Consider the following 16497-nt stretch of genomic DNA (forward strand, 5'->3'; position numbering starts at 1 on the left):
ACAAGATCTGTGGGGCAGGAAAGTGGGTCTTGCCCTGACCCCACTCAGGGAAGGCAGTGAGGCAGAGAGGGCAAAGGAACAGAGAAGTTCTGATGTCCACCACCCCAGCTCTGGGGATAAGCACAAACCACAAGACTGTCTAATCCTCACCACTTTGAAGCTGCTCTGAGCTGAGTCAAAATTGAGGCTGCAGCCCAGTGATGGTGGCTGGTGCACTCCTTTAATCCCAGCATTTGGGAGGCAGAGGCAAGTGGAGCTCTGTGAGTTTGAGGCCAGCCTGGTCTACAGAGTGAATTCCTTGACTTGAGAAAACCTTGACTTGAAAAAACAAAACAAAACAAACAAACAAAAAACTCTGAGGCTGCATGTGCCTGCCCAGCCACTCCAGCTGCCCAGGAGCCCAGAGTGACCACAAAGCCTCAAGAAGCCTTTGAAGCTCTAGAATAAGGCCGCAGGAAGAAGGCGGCATCCCACCCAGGCCCTGATCCACCCTCCCCAAGGCAAGTAACTTTGCACACAGGCTTGGAGTACAGCTCTGGAGCTACCCTCTGTGCCAGGCTCCTTCCGGTTGCCATGTGTATCTGGGTATGAGGACCAGGAAAAGGAGGATCATCTGCCTGCCATCCCTGTCCCATTTCCATCATCAGGGTTCCTGTAGGGACAGCAGTGGGTCAAATAATTGGTCCCTCTCTCAAGTGAAAACAGCAGGCTTTGACCTTATGGAAACCCCCCCAGCGTGGGAGGTAGGGAGGAAGACGAGCAAAGGAAGGGAGGCATCGCAGGAAATGCCTGGGTGCCCTAACTGCCCTAGCAAAGACTAGGTCATTGGCTCTGCCCTTGGAAAGTCCCAGGCAGGGCCTGTGGACCTGGGTGGGGGGAGTGCCAGCAGGGCAGCAGGGGTCCCTCGTACAAGCATCAGACTCAGGGTAGACTTCCTTTTTGGCCTAGCTGGGTTTCAGCCATGAACAGCATTAGGGCAAATGAAGGTAGCTCGTTTTGTGGTCATTTCTTTGTCCCTGGTGGTAGTGATCTGGTGCCACATTCTCTGTCCTCTTCACTTCCACCTTCACCATCCTCAGAACAGCTTATTTGGCCGATATTTTAATTATTAATTACAGGTCTTATGTGGTCCAGGTTGCCTCAAACTTTTATGCAGCCAAAGATGACCTTTAACTACGAATCTTTCTGCTTCTACTTCCCTAATGAGAATTACAGGCATGCACTAGATACCAGCAGATGTTTGCAAATAAAGGCCCAAGTGAAGTTTGGACCCCAAAGAAGACCACAGAGAACAGAAACTGAGACTGGCTGTAGGAATTAATCTTCAGAGAATGAACCTGGAGAGCCCCAAGGCTGATAGAAGCTGGTTTTTTTTTGTAGGTGTGAGAATAAGATCAGTGGATTATAGATGGAAGTAGGAAGATAGGTGAGACTTGCAGACATGCAAACTCAAGGCAGAGTTTGAAAGGAAGCCACCGCTGAAAATACCAGACTTCACTGTATTGCACAAAGGTAATTGACCTCCCTTCTCTGTATGTGCAACGTGGTCTGATTTAACCCAGGTTCAAAACGTTGGGAAGAAGAATGCATCCAAAGCTGAGCACACAATTTATTTATATTGGGTTATAATGTGTTTACTTTGGGGACATCAGGCTCTAAGGCAGTGCTTCTCAACCTTCCTAATTCTGTGACTCTTCAATACAGTTCCTCATGTTGTGATGACCCCAACCACAAAATTATTTTCATTGCTACTTGATAACTATAATTTTGCTGCTGTGATGAATTGTAGTGAAAATCTCTGTGTCTTAGGAGACCACTGTCATTTTCATCTGCCCCACTCATATTATCAGTACCACTTTTATTGCTTCTTCCTCCATTAATTCATTAATTTATTCATTCAAGAATATTCTTTTGGTCCATTTAAAACTATGTCAGGCAAGGAAAAAATAAAGAACAGTGTGTATAGTTTTTTTAAAAAGATTTTTTTTTTTTGGTCAAGAAATGTGCTTTAGAGCCGGGCGGTGGTGGCGCACGCCTTTAATCCCAGCACTCGGGAGGCAGAGGCAGGCGGATCTCTGTGAGTTCGAGACCAGCCTGGTCTACAAGAGCTAGTTCCAGGACAGGCTCCAAAGCAAAAAGCTGCAGAGAAACCCTGTCTCGAAAAACAAAAAAAAAAAAAAAAAAAACAAAAACAAACAAAAAAAAAAAAAAAAAAAAAATGTGCTTTAGTTCAGTTCTTTGTTCCCATCAGTGAGTATGCTGGTTAGTTTTTTGTCAGCTTGACACAAGTCAGGGTCAAATGGGAAAAGGGAACTATAATTGAGAAATGTCTTCATCAGACTTGCCAGACTTGCCTGTTGGCAAGTCTGTAGGTCATTTTCTTGATTAATGGTTGATTTGAAAGAGGCCAACCTACTGTAGGCAATGCCGCTTCTTGGGCAGGTGGTCTTGGGTTCTATAAGAAAGCATAGTGAACTAACTGGGTATGGCTGTGCACATCTTTCCCCCAATGCTTGGGAGACAGAGGTAAAAGAATCTCTGTTAGATTGAAGCCAGCATGGTCAACCTAGCAAGTCTGAGTCAGGTAGGGACTGCACAGTGAGACACTCTAAAAAAAAAAAAAATTGGTGTTGGTGTGGTTATGGTGGCAGCGGCAGCATGCATAGCTTTAATCCCAGGATTTGGGAAGCCTGAGTTCGAGGTCAGTTTGGGCTGCAGAGTGAGTTCTATGTGGGGAAATAAACTTTCCTCCCCAAGTTGATTTTGGTAAGTATTTTATCACAGAAACAGAAACCAGATTAAGACAAGGTATGTGCCACTACCACCTGTCTTTTTTTTTTTTGTTGTTGTTGTTGCTGAATTTTTAAAAATTATTTTATGAGGTGGTGGTGGCACAAGCCTTTAATCCCAGCACTCAGGAGGCAGAGGGAGATGGATCTCTGTGAGTTCAAGTCCAGCCTGGTCTACAAGAGCTAGTTCCAGGACAGTTAGGACTGTTGCACAGAGAAACCCTGTCTTGAAAAAAAAAAACCAAAATAAATAAATAAGATAATAAGAATTTATAAAAAATTATTTTATGTATCTGAGTGTTTTGTCTGCCTGCATCTCTATGCATCACATTCATACAGTGCTCTTAGAGAGTAGAAGAGAGCTTTGGATCCTTTGTGACTGAGGTTATAGGCAGTTGTGAACTACCATGTACCTTGGTCCTCTGGAAGGTCAAACCAGTGTTTCTTCTTCTGGTTTTCTGTTTATTTGTTTTGGTTTTGTTTTTTGCTTTTTCGAGACAGGGTTTTATTGTGTATCCTTGGCTGCCCTGGAGCTAGCTCTTGTAGACCAGGCTGGCCTCGAACTCACAGAGATCTGCCTGCCTCTGCCTCCTGAGTGCTGGGATTAAAGGCGTGAGCCACCACCACCCAATAACCAGTACTAATAAACAAACACAGAACCATCATTACCACTTATAGAGCATGTCTCATGCATGGACCCCTAGGAGCAGAGACCCTGGGTTACATTGTGACCCTCTTAGGAAGGGGAACAGGCAAATCCAGACTTGAGCTCTGTGTCAAAGTGTCCACAGGTGCCATTTCCTGCTCAGAGTTAAGTCAGGCACATAGATAGCCAGTGGGTACTATGCCAAGCATGAAAGAGGCTAATCGCGTAGAGGAACTTCCATGGACTCTGATATGGGAGGGGAACTCTCACAGATCCTGTTAAGGGATGGGAATGGGGCTTTCGTGAGTCGTGGTAGGGAAGTTAGTTCTCTCAGGTCCTAGTAGGGAAATAGGGGCTCTTACAAGTCCTGGCAGGCCCCGTGAAGTGAAGCAAACTTTCTGTCTGACATCCTCTAGCTCCTCCAAAGACCATTCTCTCCTAGCCTAGGGTTCAAACTACAGTAGCCAGTTTTAGCCCCTGAGGCAAGTGCATAAGAAAGGTCCCTATGGCTTTCATCACCCCCCCCCCCCCCACTGGATTGTACTTGGCTGACCTTCTTCCAAGGGCAGTGGGTTTGCTTGGAACAGAAAGAACTAAATGTAAATCCAGCTAGGTAGACGTGGCCAGCTGGGCCCTGGTTTCTCCCACACATTTGTGATGCCACTCTCAGAGGTGGTGCCTGGGTATGTCAGTGATTGTATTTTCTCTGGGTTTGTGGGAAATTCCACACCTAAACTGGCTGGAGTCCAGAGGCACCTCAGTAGCTGGGGTATCTCTTTGGCATTCTCTTCTCTCACTCTCAGTGCCCTGGCCTGGCTGTTGAGGCACTAGTACTAGTGAGCCCTAGGCCCCAGTGACCTTTTCCCCTATGGCCCTGCAGGGTCTGGGAACCTCCGGCCTGTCGTTCTATGTCCTGCCAAGAGGATGTCCTGTCCACCCCCATTTCCCCACCCTTATTCCTCCCAGGAGCCACCCAAGAGTGGAGATGGGGCGAGAGGGTGGAAGGGAATTGGAGTCATGGCATCCTGAGGCCCTGTTTCTCTCGCTGCCTCTTCCCTCTGGACCTGATGGAGTGAATGAGGCCCCCACCCCAGCCCCTAGGCATGCAGATCAGACTCCAGTTCTTTCCTAGGTCAGGGACAGCTGCTCTAAGAAGCAAGGCTGGGAGGGAGGGACAGGAGGAGGGAGCAGGGTGGGAACAAGGAAAGCTTCTAAGTACCCTTGCCCTTCCAGCCAGTCCTGAGTTTCCTTTCTGTGAGGACCAAGCACGAGGGTTATGGAGGATGCCTTGGAGCTCAGCTCAGATTCCTGGGAAGCCTGTGGTCCCAGGCTGTGGATCCTGGAGTATCCCTGATGGGCCGGTACTTGTGAAGGAGAAAAAACTGGGCCAAGCAGTGCTCTTTGTTACATCAGCATCTGGTCCTTACATTCCACAACTGGTCGCCTCTGGGCACTTGTGCCTCTGTCTTCCTGGGGTTTGTGTGTGTGTGTGTGTGTGTGTGTGTGTGTGTGTGTATGTGTGGTATATAATGCACACACTCACACACAAACATGAGAAAGAGAGAAAATAAATATGAATTTATTTCTGAACTTCAGATCTATATGCACTTCCTTTGTAACTGTGGTGGTGAGTGAAATAGTATTTATACCTCCTGGAAGGTTAAGAATGACGGACTAGTGCCCTTAGGATGCCTGGACCTCCAGAGGGTGGGGGCTGGACAGCAACTGCTAAGCCCTTTCTCCTGGGCCCTCCCCCCAGGGCTTGGTCCACCTTCTACTCTGGCAGCTCGGCCAAGTTAAAAATAGTCCCTGGGCCTCTGGAAGCGGAAGGGGTAGAGGCTGCTGAGATCAGACCAGGAGGGAGGAGGTAGGAGGCAACCTCTAGTGGGTGAAGCAAGGCAGCTCCCTTGTCTCACGCTAGTGCTCCTTGGCCAGTTGTCCACATCAGTGAGGTGGGCTCAGTATCTGCTGGCCCCATCCACACAGCTTAACCCTTCTACTCTAGAAGAGGGGAAGGAGGAAGGCTGCTCACGATCCTTGCCTAGCAAGGCAGAGACATCATTGGTGGTCAGCCTGGCCAGCCAGGCCCTGCTCCAAACCACAACGCCTCTCAGGACACCCTTTCCCTCCCTGGGTTTATTCCCTCTTTGAGGGTCCTGTGACTTCCCTGAGGAGAGAAAGGTAGGCTCAGGGACTTGCTCAGTCAGGATGCCAGGACAAGCAGTCCTCAGGGAACATTCTTCTCCTCTGGAAGGATCTGTGGAGAGTTTCTTAGAAACCACCCCCACCCCATGTGTAGTTTATATATTATACGCTACAGTACACTACAGGAAAGTGTGCATATTCCAAGGATATAGCTTGATAAATGTTCATAAACTGAAGGCATGTTGTTTGGCACCCATATAACAGGAGGGTGCTATTCTTTTGTTTTTTTCGTTCACGTCATATATGTGGTTTGGTAAACCCAACCATGCATGACTGTGGGACACATCTCTTCAACTGGACAAGTGACAGGACCTTCTGGGCATCTGATGGGGCTGCTGTGGACTCTCCCCTGATGATGCGGGCATTGTCTGAGATTTCAGGGAATGTGTGCCCTTACCCCCAAACTTCTGACCTCCAGAATGGACTGGTTTGTCTTTGTGGTCTAGAGTTTCCCAAGGAGAAGCTATCTTTGCTCCAGGAGGAATGGCAGAGCACATGTCCCCCTTCACTGGCCTAGGCACACCCAAAGAGGCGTCTGTCCTGGAATACACACCCAGCCTTCCTTCCTCAGGAAAACCTGTGGTCTGATAAGGCCTCCAGCCTCCACCCCGACACCGAGATCCCCAGGGGAGGAGGAAATGGAGCCTGCCACCTGGGGCTTGAGTCAGGGAGCCTGGTTCTTGGTTTTCCACCCCAGGAGAAAGACTATATTCTATACATCTCCAAGAAAGGGGAACTCTGACCACCTAGACCATCTGGGTTTCGGGTTGTGAAGCAGGGGGCACCAAACAAGGTGGAGTGGCTGCTTGTATGTGCTGCTTAACCAAGGGCTGGACCCCGGTTCTCCCATAAGGCTTTGACCAAGGCTCCAGCCCCTTCTAGCCCTCAACTTTGAGTTTCCTAGGACATGAGTGCATCCTGGGTTGGATTTCAGGATGGCAAAGACCCAGGGGAGAAAATCCTCAGATTTTGCTCTCTGCCATATAGCAGGCAGGTCTCAGGACCAAGCAAGTCTGAGTATGCAATATATCCTCCTCCAGAGGTCCCACAGCCTCTAGGCCTCCCAGGAACAACCAGGATGATTTTGAGCCCAGATCCTAGGAAGGAAATGTCTATCAGTTACCTAAGACTAAAAACACCCTCCCAAATCTCAGCCCCTTCTCAGCATTTCCTCCCCAGTTCTCCTACCCCTTAGACACCTGCACTGTATAGTGGTCAGCTCTCCTATGACAATGATGCTGACAAGATGAGAAAGGTTTGCAGGTACAGACTGTGACTGCCTTGCACAGTATAGAGCAACTTCAACTTTGGCCAAGATGGCTGTGAAGCATCATCAGGTCACAGGGACCAAGGGAAACAGGAAGGGGAGTGAACGAGACACCAAGGGAAGCTTGGCAGGACTTTATCTTGGTGGCTAGGAACCAAATTTGGAGTATTTTTCTAGGTCCTCTGAGGGTCACCAAGTGGCAGGAGCAAGAAAGGCCTTTGGGGCTGAGAGGATATTAGAGGTACCCCAACTAGTGTAGGGGTGAGGGATGGGACTGGCAGGCAGGACAATCGGTAAAGGGTACAGGGGGTCTGGTAAACAGAGAACAAGCCAGCAACCTCTTATGTGCAAAGCTGGGTGCCCGGCTAGAATTCATGTTTCTTGCGGACCGGTGGTGAGGAGGATGGAATGAGCCAGCCTGAGGAAGAGGATCGTGCTGACCAGGAACAGGTTTTAGATTCTGAGCTGTGGGACCTCCTGAAATGTATGACATTACAGGGACACTAAAGCTTTAACCTAGAACTCTGCAGCAGAGAAATGAGACAAGAGTGTTTTGGTCTCACATGGCAACAACTGGAGGTCATCTTGCTAGGGACCTTTGTTGTTGTTGCTTATTATGTTGTTGTTATTTATGTGAGTATGTGTCTGCTAACCACACGTGTTCAGATATCCAAGAAAGCCTGAAGAGAGGAAGGGATCTCCTGGAGCTGGATTTACAGGCAGTTGTGAGCCACCTGATGTGGGTGCTGGGAATGGAGCTCTGGTCCTCTGGAAAAGTAGGAAGTGTTCCTAACTACTTGGCTATTTCTCTAGCTACAAATGAAAAATATTTTTTTTTTTTTGGTGTTTCAAGACAAAAGTTTCTCTGTAGCTTGAACTAGCTCTTGTAGACCAGGCTGGCCTCAAACTCACAGAGATCCGCCTGCCTCTACCGCCCGAGTGATTTTTTTGGATTTTTTTTCAAGACAGGATTTCTCTGTGTAGTTTTGGAGCCTGTCCTGGAACTCGCTATGTGGACCAGGCTGACCTCAAACTCACAGAGATCCTTCTGCCTCTGCCTCTGCCTCTGCCTCCCAAGTGCTGGGATTAAAGGCATGTGCCACCAACACCTGGAGGAAAATGATTTTTTTTTTTTGAATTTTCGAGACAGAGTTTCTCCGTAGCATTTGGTTCTTGTCCTGGAACTAGCTCTTTTAGACCAGGCTGGCCTCGAACTCACAGAGATCCACCTGCCTCTGCCTCCTGAGTGCTGGGATTAAAGGCGTGCGCCACCACTGCCCGGCTTAGGAAAATGATTTTTTAAGCAGGAACTCACTCTATAGCTCTGTTTCGACTGGAACTTGCTATGTAACACGGGCTAATTTGGCTGAATTCACACAGATCCTCCTGCCTCTGCCTCCCAAATGCTGGGATTAAAGATGTGTTTAAGTATGCTGCTGGGCAGTGGTGACCTAAGCCTTTAATCCTAACACTCAGGAGGCAGAGGCAAGAGGATCTCTGAGTTAGGGCCAGCCTAGTCTACAGGACTAGTTCTAGGACAGCCAGGGCTATAGAAAGAAACCCTGTCTCAGAAAAAAAAAAAAAGGGTACCACTCTGCTCAGGTATTTTTCTGTATTTTGATAGGGACCCTGAAGAACATTATCTGCTTGAGGTAGTGCCTTGAGGCATGCTGCAGTCTAGGCCAGGGCTGTACAGTTTCTTTCTGTGACCATATAAATTCTACTTGCTTAAAATTTCTCTGACTAAGCCGGGCGGTGGTGGCGCACGCCTTTAATCCCAGCACTCGGGAGGCAGAGGCAGGCGGATCTCTGTGAGTTCGAGACCAGCCTGGTCTACAAGAGCTAGTTCCAGGACAGGCTCTAAAGCTGCAGAGAAACCCTGTCTCGAAAAAACAAACAAACAAAAAAACAAAAACAAAAAAATTTCTCTGACTAGTCTTAATTAGAAAGATCATGGCTATCTCTTGCTCAAAAATCTTATTGGTATTCTACGGAAACCTAATCTTGGCTATAGTTAGAACCTGGCTCATCCTACATGGTCCTAGTGGGCCATGAAACCTCATCACCAGCCAACAAGTACTCACTTGTGACTCAGTCCATGGAAGAAATTCCGTGATTGGCTTGGGGGTGAGTGCTCCCAATCCTCATCTGTCTATACAACCAGCCTAATAGAAAGTTGCCCACAGTCCTCAAATCCCTGCAGAGATGCGTGTTATACTGGTCTGAGACTAAACTCAAGGATTTGTCTCTTCGGATGAGGCCCCTTGAGGAAAGACCATTTGAATGACCAAGGTCCAGACTGGACTTGGCATTGGGTTCATAGAGACAGGTAAGTGCACCTATGTGTATATAAACAATCGGGGATAATCATCTGTGAACAATCACTCAGGAGGTTGGAAGTTAGAGAACAGTTTAGGCTACACAGTGAGTTCTAAGCCAGCCTGGGTAACAAATGAGACCCTGTCTCAAAAAACAAATCATAGGCCTATACTGTCAGATCCTGTCTCAGAAGAAGAAGAGGAAGAGGAGAAGGAGGAGGTGTGGGGGGGAAACTTGCTGAAGATGGCAGGACATATTGATGTGGACCCAGACCACTGCTTTGGGAAAAGAGACATTGTACTGTAGGAGGAGGAGCTGCTTGTTCATCCCAGCTGCCCAGAACCAAATTAATCACACAGAAACTGTATTCATTAAATCGCTGCTTGGCCCATTAGCCCTAGCTTCTTTTTTTTGGGGGGGGGGTTTCGAGACAGGGTTTCCCTGTGGTTTCTAGAGCCTGTCCTGGAACTAGCTCTTGTAGACCAGGCTGGCCTCGAACTCAGAGATCCGCCTGCCTCTGCCTCCCGAGTGCTGGGATTAAAGGCATGCGCCACCACCGCCCGGCTAGCCCTAGCTTCTTATTGGCTAACTCTTACATCTTAGTTTAACCCATCTCCATTAATCTGTGCATCACCATGAGGTCATGGCCTACCAGCAAAGTTTCAGCACGTCTATCTCCTGTGGTGGCTCCACGGCTTCTCTCTGACTCTGCTCTTCTTTCTCCCAGCAGTCAGTCCAGCTTTCCCTGCCTACCTAAGTTCTGCCCTACCAACAGGCCAAAGCAGTTTCTTTACTCGTCAGTGGTAATCATGGCACACAGAGGGGACTCCCACACCAAGACATCATACATAATCAATGCCAATATAGATAAAATAGCTGAGGTGTTACCTTGTTTTTTATTTCTTTTTCTTTTCTTAAATTTTTTGGACAGGGTTTCACTGTGTGGCCCTATTGACCTGGAACCCAAGACATATCTGCCTGCTCTGTCTCCTGAGTGCTAAGATTAAAAGTGTATATCACCATGACCAGTTTTGCATTTTTCTTAAAAATTATCCAAGTGTGCCAGGCAGTGGTGGCACACGCCTTTAATCCTAACATCTGGGAGGCAAGGCAGGGGGATCTCAGTAAATCTGAGGCCAGCCTGTTCTACAGAGCGAGTTCCAGGACAGCCAGGACTGTTACATGCAGAAACCCTGTTTCAAATAACCAAAAATAATAAGTGCTTTCTATGATTAACTGAGGGTGTAGCTCAGTGTGTTTGTCAAATAAACAAGGTACTAGTTTGATCCTCAGTGCCTCTCTTTCTCTCTAGTTGTAAATTTGTATATAGTCAGATATTTGTAACTGAGTTATTATTATTGCTATTATTATTATATCGTTGTTATTGGTTTCACTGTGTAATAGCTTTGGTTTTCCTCTAACTCACTTTGTCAACCAGGTTGGCCTTGAACTCACAGAGATCTGCCTGTAAGGGCATGCATCACCACTGCCTGGCCGAGGTTTTTGGTTTTTGGGTTTTGGGGTTTTTTTTTTTGTTTGTTTGTTTCATTTTGTTTTTCCAGATAGGCTTTGGAGCCTGTCCAGGAACTAGCTCTTGTAGACCAGGCTGGCCTCAAACTCACAGAGATCCACCTGCCTCTGCTTCCTGAGTGCTGGGATTTAAAGGCGTGCACCACCACTGCCCAGCATTTTTTTTAAAAAAGACTTATTTCTAGGTGCATTACTATTATCCCTGTATGTATAACTGTGTGAAAGTGTCACATCTGTTAAGCCTGGACCTACAGACAGCTGTGAATTGTCATGTGGGTGCTGGGAATAGAACCCGGTTCTCTTGGAGAAACTTCCAGTGCCCTCAACATCCTAGCCGCTCCCCAGCCCCAGATTTTTTTTAAACAAAATCAATATTATGGCATTTATTGCCACCCAATAACATACAAGTCACCAAAACAATATAAATAAGTGTTTCAGACTGAGCTCCCAGCAGAAGACACCTTTATTTTATTATTATTATTTATTTTTGTTTGTTTTGTTTTTTGGAGACAAGTGACCCCACCCAGCACTAGGGGGTAATCATGTGGATGCCAGGTACCTCTAAGGTGACGTGGCAAGAGGGTACCTCATCTCTTAGAGACTCTAAAACTCTTTACCTTAGTCAACAGGAAGGACACCCCATAGATCCTACTTGAGGTCCTGCTTACTCAACACCTCATCAGTGAGACTTAAAGCTGAAGCTCATGAGAACCTGCCCCAGCCTACAAAAATGTAAGACATGACATCTCTAAGTGTGATGGTGCCATGGGAGGGACTGGAGAATAGAGGAGGGCTTTGGGAACGAGGGGTTAGGTCCAAAGAAAGCCTCAGTCTAGTCATGTGTCAGCAAGGGCTTCCTGATACCAAGACCTGTGGCAAAGCCAGACAACCTTAGAGCCTGGAGAGGCCATACAGGAATTCTCTGTGCTGTACAACATGAAACTAAAGTTATTACAAAATAAAAAATTTATTTTTTAAAGGGGGAAGAGAAGCAAAACCAACCAATAACAAAAGCAAAATAACTCCTATGAACTCTCAGGTTGAGAGCTGAATAGCCACTCAGTATATCTCAGCCCAGCTATCTAGTTCCACTATTTTCTGTTTGTTTTTTGTTTTTATGAGATAGGGTTTCTCTGTGTAGCCACTGACAGTCTCAGAACTAATTTATTTCTACTTCACTTTAAGCTGGACATGGTAGCATATGCCTTTAATAGCCTTTAATCTCAGAAGGCAGAGGCAGGCAGATCTCTGTGAGTTCGAGGCCAGTCTGGTCTACAGAGTGAGTTCCAGGACAGCCAGGGCTAAACAGAGAAAAATCTGTCTCAAAACAAAAATCCAACCAACCAAACCAACCAACCAAACAGAAGAATTAGCACTTCAGAATATTAATTACTCAACCCATCACCCAAACTTTCTCATGGGGTACAAACCACAGATTCAGGGACACTGGTCTTATATTTCTGAGTGCTGTTGTGTGGTGAGCTCTGGGTTCTCAGGCTACACACAGGATTCACTGGAACACTGGTGAGAGAGTCTGCCACCTTCCATCCTGGCCTCTGTCGTCTACATGGGCGTAGCCTTGATAGTGCTCCATTTGGTAAAGTGCTCCCCATGCTAGCAGGAGGACCTGAGCTCAATCCTCAATTCGCATAAAGAACTGAGGTGCAGTGATGACCGTGTGCCTGTAATCCCAGTGCTAGAGAGATAAAGACAAATAGAGATGTGGAGCTAGTTCGTTGGCCAATGTATCTAGCCTATGTTGGCCTAATCAGGAGCCCAGATCCTAATAAGAGGCCTCCTCTTAAAAATAACAGTGTGCATGGCTCCTAAAGAACTCTTGGCTCCTAGTGGTTCACAACTGCCTTTAGTTATTATATGCTGTGAGATGTTTTTGTTTAAAAAAATCTCAGTTACATATATGTCTACATGCAAATTTGTTCATAGACACGCATATATAGCTAGAAAGTGAGGGCACTGAGGGACAAACCAATGCCTGTGCATTAGACAAGCACTCTGAGCTACAGTTCCAGAGTATCCAACGTCCTCTTCTGGCTTCTGTTAGCACTGTATGCATGTGGTACACACACAGACAAGAAGGCTCATACACAAACCTTAAAAGATCTCAGTTACGTTTTGTGACTTCCACCATGGCATACCCATGGCCAGGGTCAGAAGGTACAGAAGGTGTGATTGTGTAGCCCATTGTACCCTACACAACAGCTTATGAGCTCTGGGCTTTGGAACTACACCTTCAGACACTTGCAAAGTAGATCTGAAAGACCCCCGGAGCGGTGAGACTCTCACTCAAGTCTCAGGATAACACGACCCCCTCCCCTCTCCCCCCCAGGAACTCACAAGAGACTGTCCTTGCTGCAATCACATGAGGTTTATTGAGAGGAACCAGCTGGGGCCAAAACTCAATTCCCACTCAGGGGTAGAGGAGTTCGACCCCAAGTAGCTGGGAGAGGGGGTATTTAGGGGAAGAAACCACAACCCAAAGGGGGTAGGGAGGGCGTCATTGGAAAATTCCGAAAATACCAGTGATCATTACAAGGGGGTAACTCCCCTTTTCTCAAGATTATAATCTAACTTTATGGTCAGCCAGTTCCTGGAACAGAGTCACTGAACCGGCTAACCAAGATTTTTGGTTCTTCTCTCCCTGCTAGATTTTTTGGCTCTACTCTTTCTGCTAGAGGGGTCTGGATTTATCCGGGTCTTTCAGATCTCAAATTCAGATGTGGCTGTATAAGAGTTGCATTATTAGCTTTGATGAGTACGTGAACCTCATATTAGATGATGTAAGAGATTCTAAAACAAAGTCAAGAAAACAACTGGGCTGGATCGTGCTAGAACAAAATATTACTCTGCTTCTAAGTGTTTCCAACTGGAAATGGTGAAGGACAGAAATTGAGAAGGCAGTACAGTATTTTTAAAGGTGTCTTCTGCCAGGAGAGGTGGTGCACACCTGCAGTCCCAGCTACTGGGGAGTCTGAGCAGGAGAATCTCTTGAGTCCCGGAGTTCTAGGCTATACTGAGTTGTGTGGATCAGGTCTACATTAAATTCAACATCCATATAATGACCTCCCAGGAGCCAGGACCACCAGGTTTTCTAGAGGAGGGAAGAACCCACCCAGGTTGGAAAGAGAGCATGTCAAAACTCTCGTGCTGATCAGTAGTGGGACTGTACCTGTGAATAGATACTGCACTCCAGACTGGAAAACATAGGAAGGACACAAACGTGCAAACACACAGTCATGCCCTTTCTCTTTTTTTAAAAATTATTTCTTTATAATTTTTATTTTATGTGCATTGGGTTTTGCCTGCACGTATGTATGTGTGAGGGTGTCAGATCCTCTGGAACTGGAGTTAAAGACAGTTGTGAGCTGCCATGTGGGTGCTGGGATCTGAACTCAGGCCCTTTGGAAGAGCAGCCAGAGCTCTTAACTGCTGAGCCATCTCTCCAGCCCACACCCTTTCTCTTTTGGACACTCACCTGGATGTGTGGTGTCACGCACTTTTAATTCCAGCACTTGGGAGACAGAGGTAGGCAGATCTTTGAGGCCAGTCTGGTCTACAGAGTGAGTTCCAGGACAGCCAGGGTTTTAAGAGTGGGGGTGTCCTGGTGAAAAGTGATGGGTGTGTGATGGCAGGCGATCCTATCTACAGTGGTTGGAACGTTAGGAATTTCCTTGGGATGGTCTGTTCCTGAGTGGTGCCTGTGTAGTCTCAGTTTGTGGTCTTTTTTTTTTTTTTTTTTTTTTTTTTTCAACCAGGAATTGCCTTAGGGCAAACTACTGAGACCCAGGCCTGTATTGAGCTTGTCATGGCTGGGCCCTACAGTTTTATTTTTAAATTATAGGTATCTATGTTTTGAGATTTTACATCTCAAAAGGCAGGACAGCGTCCCATCCACCGTCCTCTGTGGATCACAGTCACTCTGTTGTCCCAGGCCCTAGCTCAGGATGAAGGGCCGGCCGGGTGACTTTGAGAAAGTAATTCATCAATGAGGAAATGCTGGGCACATAGTAGGTATTCAGGGAAAATGTTGCCTTTTCCTTCCTCATAGGACTAGTCTGACACAACAATTTTTCTTTCTCTAGCATATCTCAGGCTAGTAGACCTGGGAACTCCCAAATGGAATACCAAGTAGAGCCAGGTGCTCCTTTTCACTTGCAGTGCTATCTGCAGAGTTATCACCAACCTGTGCGCTTGGAGCCTAGGAGGTTGTAGCCTCTGGGGAGTGGTGGCTTTAAAGCTGGGACTAAGGCCCAGTGCTCATTGTCTGTTCTAAGATGGAATTACAGCCCCAGACTTGTACCGGTGAGGGCAACAGTTTCTCCTCCAAAGCCTGGTGAAGACTCCAGGTGCCCTGGAATAGCCAGGGTTGCCACCTGTGGTTGGATAAGGCAAGTATCCCTTTATAGAAGTGACCTGACACAGAGACTACTGGACAAAGGTGGAGAAGGGGAAAGAAGACAATAGCTGAGACTTGAAATGGTTAAAACTTGTGTGGAAAATCTACTATTAAGAGACAGCCCAGCCTTTAATCCCAGCACTCTCAAGATAGAGGCAGGTGGATCCCAGCGAGTTTGAGGCCAGGCTGGTCTACAAGAGCTAGCTCCAGGATAGGCTCCAAAAACTACAGAGAAAACTCTGTCTCTAAAAACCAAAATAAATAAATAAATAAGGGAGAGAGAGAGAGAGAGAGAGAGAGAGAGAGAGAGAGCGAGCCCAGGTGGGCCCAGGACACCAGCTGAGACTTAGGAACAGGGTCCACTCTAAAGTGTGGAAGGCTGGTGTGCATCTGAGGGTGTGGTGGAGCAGGACTGGTCCTGACCTATGCCAGGACCTTCCCAGGGCCTGTGGTTGGGATTAGCTGCTTAGAAACTCTAAGAGGAAAGCACTATATGAGGGCTCTACCCCTCAGCCTAGTAAGGTCTGCCTCTACCCAAGGTACATACTTGGTTCTGACTGGGCACTGAGGCTGCTTCCTGCCCCTGTGCTAGTCTAGCACAGGGGTCTGGCTGATAGATCTTCTGCTTCTGCTCTGTTTATTTTCCCTGTTCTTTTCTTTCCCTGCTTTGTTCTTCCTGTCTTTTCCCCTTGGTCTGCTGAGGCCTGGCCCTGACCTATTCTCTTGGTCTTGAGCCTCAGTACATCTCCTTCTCCCAGCCCATGAGCACAGCAGGTGTGGTTTTGCTCCTTCCAGTATTGTTGGAAATGCAGGGAATTCTGGAATGCTAAACCCTGGCCCCATAGCTGGTAGGTGGAAGGCAAGGCTTAGAGCAAGGAGCTGCCAGTTGGCTGTGGTACTTTGGAAGGACGGTTGGGGGTGAGGGAGCACTTGGAATGGAGATGGGGCGACAGTTGGCAATAGCAGCTGGAGTGGCAGTTGGGGCTTGGCAGGGACACAAACCTGGAGGACAGTTGGGGTGGGGCAGCCGTGCAATTGGCAGGTAGCCCCTGGCCTGGAGCAGCTCTGGAGGGCAGTCTTGCAGAGGCCTGGACAGGAGGGCAGGTCCAGATGGCTCTAGACCTGGCCAAGCTATGTCCAGGAAGCCTGGGTGAGGAGCCCCTCCCATGGCTGGGTCTTTGCTGCAGACTAAGGCAGGCTTCAGTTCCACTATGGGACCAGGATGATGTGCGGTGGGCGGTTCTCTGGGCAGCCCCAGTATCCCCAGTCCACAGCAGTCGTCTTTCTTCCCTCCCCGCTCTTGGCCCTTCTAGATAGGGACTTCCAG

Source organism: Arvicola amphibius, chromosome 5, assembly GCF_903992535.2.
Source record: "Arvicola amphibius chromosome 5, mArvAmp1.2, whole genome shotgun sequence".
NCBI lineage: Eukaryota > Metazoa > Chordata > Mammalia > Rodentia > Cricetidae > Arvicola > Arvicola amphibius.